General features: G+C 40.1%; 1 long non-coding RNA gene across 1 annotated transcript; it reads right to left on the minus strand.

Annotated features, from left to right (window-relative positions):
• Positions 1-1,803: 1,803 nt before the first annotated feature.
• Positions 1,804-2,742, minus strand: LOC128802390 (uncharacterized). Its single transcript, XR_008435404.1, has 3 exons — positions 2,484-2,742; positions 1,979-2,103; positions 1,804-1,900 (listed from the first exon to the last, which is right to left on the minus strand). It is a non-coding gene; the product is annotated as an uncharacterized LOC128802390 (long non-coding RNA).
• Positions 2,743-3,324: the final 582 nt, after the last annotated feature.

Here is a 3,324-nt window from a genome sequence, read left to right on the forward strand (position 1 = left end):
TTTTGCAGTCACTGTGAACAGTAGTAAGGGTTCTGCTAATAGGAACAGGAACCAGATCAGACAGACAGTGATGTCTTAGTATTTTGAGAGTTACAGTGTACAGGGTCTGAAAGAAAATAATTCTTCATTACTGCTGTGAATTTGGATATCATGAAGGCAAAAAAGGCTGGAAACTACCTCTTGTGCCATCCTTTTGTGTTCAAACACTGGTCAGAGGCAGTCACTCCAGACAAAATGCAGCCCTTTTAGGATAAGTTTGGAGGATATTGTTTTATCTAAAGTTTGTCCTCTGATCCCGAGATGATTATTCTGAGAATGGTTATGAGATTTAAGGTCTCCCAAAACTGATCCAGAGAAAAGTTGATCACTTGCTTGGATCTGATAGCATGTGTTTGACATTGTATAAGTTCTTGGACAGCTGATAAAATACTATGGCTCAAAATAGAAATCTGGCAGTCCAATGAGATAGTCTGTTCCCCTTAAGTTCTTTTACAGGGTAGTTTATGGTAAGTACTGAAAAACCCACTGAAACCAACTCGTTGAACTGTGTACCTCTCCTAGAAACACTGTACGTTTATGAGTCTGGGCCATATTTAGATTACAATTCTCTTAGTAGGATGGTTACAAAAACGGAAAAACTGTTTTTGGAGAGATTCAGCGTGACTTTCCAAGCCAACTTTTCTGAAACTGCAGAGTGATGATGATGATGCATGAAATATGCCTGTCCATTACTAAGCTCATGTGTGACCTTTGATGTCTTCATAAGAGAGAACTGGATGTGGGAGTGTTTGCAGAGCTCAAACACCTGAGCACCATTGATCCATGCTCTGGAAAAGCTGTCAGAGCCTCCCAAGGCATCTGGATCTTCCAAAAGGAAAATATCAAAGTTTTGTAAAGAATTTCTCAGCTGTTCTTTGCTGATATATGATCTTTTAGCTTATTTACCATCTGCAAAGACAGAAATCTTTCTTTTTTTCCTAATTTTCTTATCTTACAAATTCTCCTGCTATTTTTTCTCCTGTGTCACTTGGCAGTTTTTATGCCTGCAGGTAATTAAAATTTGTACATATATGCTTCTTTTCTGAAAATGAGAAATAATACAGGAAAAAATGAACATGTAAATGTAAAATAACCATTACATTTCTTCCATTTTTCAAATAATCTCTATGGGAATTTTTTTAACTCATCCAGTTTTGAATAAGTATTCCCTTTTCCTCTTCTTGGGGAATTGGAGAGCCTCCCTCTCCAAATTCAAACAAGCCATTAATAATGTAACCTACATCTGAAAGATCTTCATTTTCACATGTAAGACAAAAGAAAATTAACACTCTTCCTTTTGGTTGTTCAGTACATTCCCACATATATTAAACATGTGTGGCATGTGCCACTAGCCAGCTGTCTTTCACATAATTGTGTGTGTACTTGGAGCCACTGATGCTAAGTATGTGTTACCTCAGTGTGACTTTACTGATGGTTGGCAGTGCAAGGTTTACTTGGAGGGATGGCACCTCTTATTAGACAAACACATCCACTACTGACCAAAAAACAGATCAGGTGACAGGCACACAAGCTTTCTCTATATGTCTGAAACCAAAACAATAGACTAGAAGCTAAACATATGTGGAAATTAATGTTCCACTTCCATAATTAAAGACATTTTGTGTCTGTAGCACAGGGTAATACCAACAAAGTTATAGAACTCTTAATGCCTGGGAGGGAACACAGAAAGAGAAGGGATTCATTTTTGCCTCTAGGCAGTCATTTCTGAAGTGGAGATGAGTATATTTTTTGTTGTATTTTTAATATAGATTGGGGAAGTCTATAGAGGTGTAGCATACATTCTGCCTGAGTCAGTCCAGGGGTTTCTGTGCTCTGAAACACATTTTTTTCAGACAGGAAGCTGAAACAACACGAGCTGATCAGATAATGTCTCCAGATAGATAATGCACATAGGAAATGGGTCATTAGTCATTCTTACTCAATGATCTTTGCAGGACACTCCTTTCCCTTCTTCATCAAGGCTGCAGGTTTCATACGGCACATTCACTTCTGCACCATCCCGGGGTCGGCATTCCCGCAGGGTAATTGGAACCAGCTGTTTACCTACAAAAAAGATAAAAGGAAGAGGTCACGAAAGTTGAATTTTTCTAGCCAGAGACATCCTTTTGGAGATAAGGATGGCTTTGACAGCGATATTTACTGTCTATTTGTCATTATAACTACTACATAATTTTCTTTTCCTGGACACCTACAAGATCTAGTGGCCCTATTTCTGTGAAGAGAGAGTGCATTTAAACCCTTTTTGGCAAACAGCAATGACTATTTTCCTCTCCATAAAAGCAAACCTGTGTAACTGCACTCTCAGTGCAGTTAAATGATTATATATGCAAGCATTTTCAGGAGAGGTTGAAGAAGGTGTTAACAATGAAAGAAGACACTTAAAGCTAAACAGATGCAGCTGAGGGACAAATCCCTCAAATTACCTGAAGCTCAGGAAGCCTTGGCAGGAATGTGCATTTGCTTCCTCACTTTCTGAAAGACAGAGACAAACAAAAGCCACAAGAAAGTATGGAAATACTACCTGGCTTCTCCTGCAGACAACTAAGAGTGCTTAATTTAGAGAAGGCGCATTTGCACATAAAACCTTCAAACAGGTTACAAATGATACAACATCAGTTATTTTGTGTATGTGTTAAGGAGATGGGAGGAAATAATTTTCATTTTGATCCAAAAACTTGAGACATGAAGCCTGCCTAGGAGGTGGAACAGGGGACCTAGCAAATCTGACAGAGTGGCTTTGAGAGGCAGTAGGAAGGAAATTGTGGTTTCATTGCTTTGTAAGGAAGCAACTGCAATGCCACCGCAGTATTTTCCCCCAGTGATAATACTCCTTGGAACTTGCAGGGGGTGTCACAAAGGGCCATGATGTGTAGAGTGAATGAAGGTGCAGTTGGTTGGGCTGAAACCTCACATCTCAAAAAGCTGGGGAGAGACAGAGGATCTGGAAGAGTGAGGAAGAAATACCTGGGAGTGGATGAAATCTGAGCTGCAGCAGCAAAGCAGGAGAGGAGAGAACTGTAGCCAACATTGTCTTGCCTGTACAGAGGAGAGCACAATGAGCCTCAAGCAGCTCTCAATCACTGGGTTGGATTGCTGTTTGTCAGGACTACACTAGTAACCTGTAGACTCTCTCAGAGCTGGGAGTGGTGCCTATGTGCGTCTGAGGCAATGAAGTTTTGGTTAGCATCATGAAATGCATGCAGATGTCCTCAGCATAAATCAGGAGGTTTTCCAGACTTGGGATGTTGCTGGGTTCTATCCTGT

This window comes from Vidua chalybeata, chromosome Z (genome assembly GCF_026979565.1).
Source record: "Vidua chalybeata isolate OUT-0048 chromosome Z, bVidCha1 merged haplotype, whole genome shotgun sequence".
In the NCBI taxonomy this organism is placed as follows: Eukaryota; Metazoa; Chordata; class Aves; order Passeriformes; family Viduidae; genus Vidua; species Vidua chalybeata.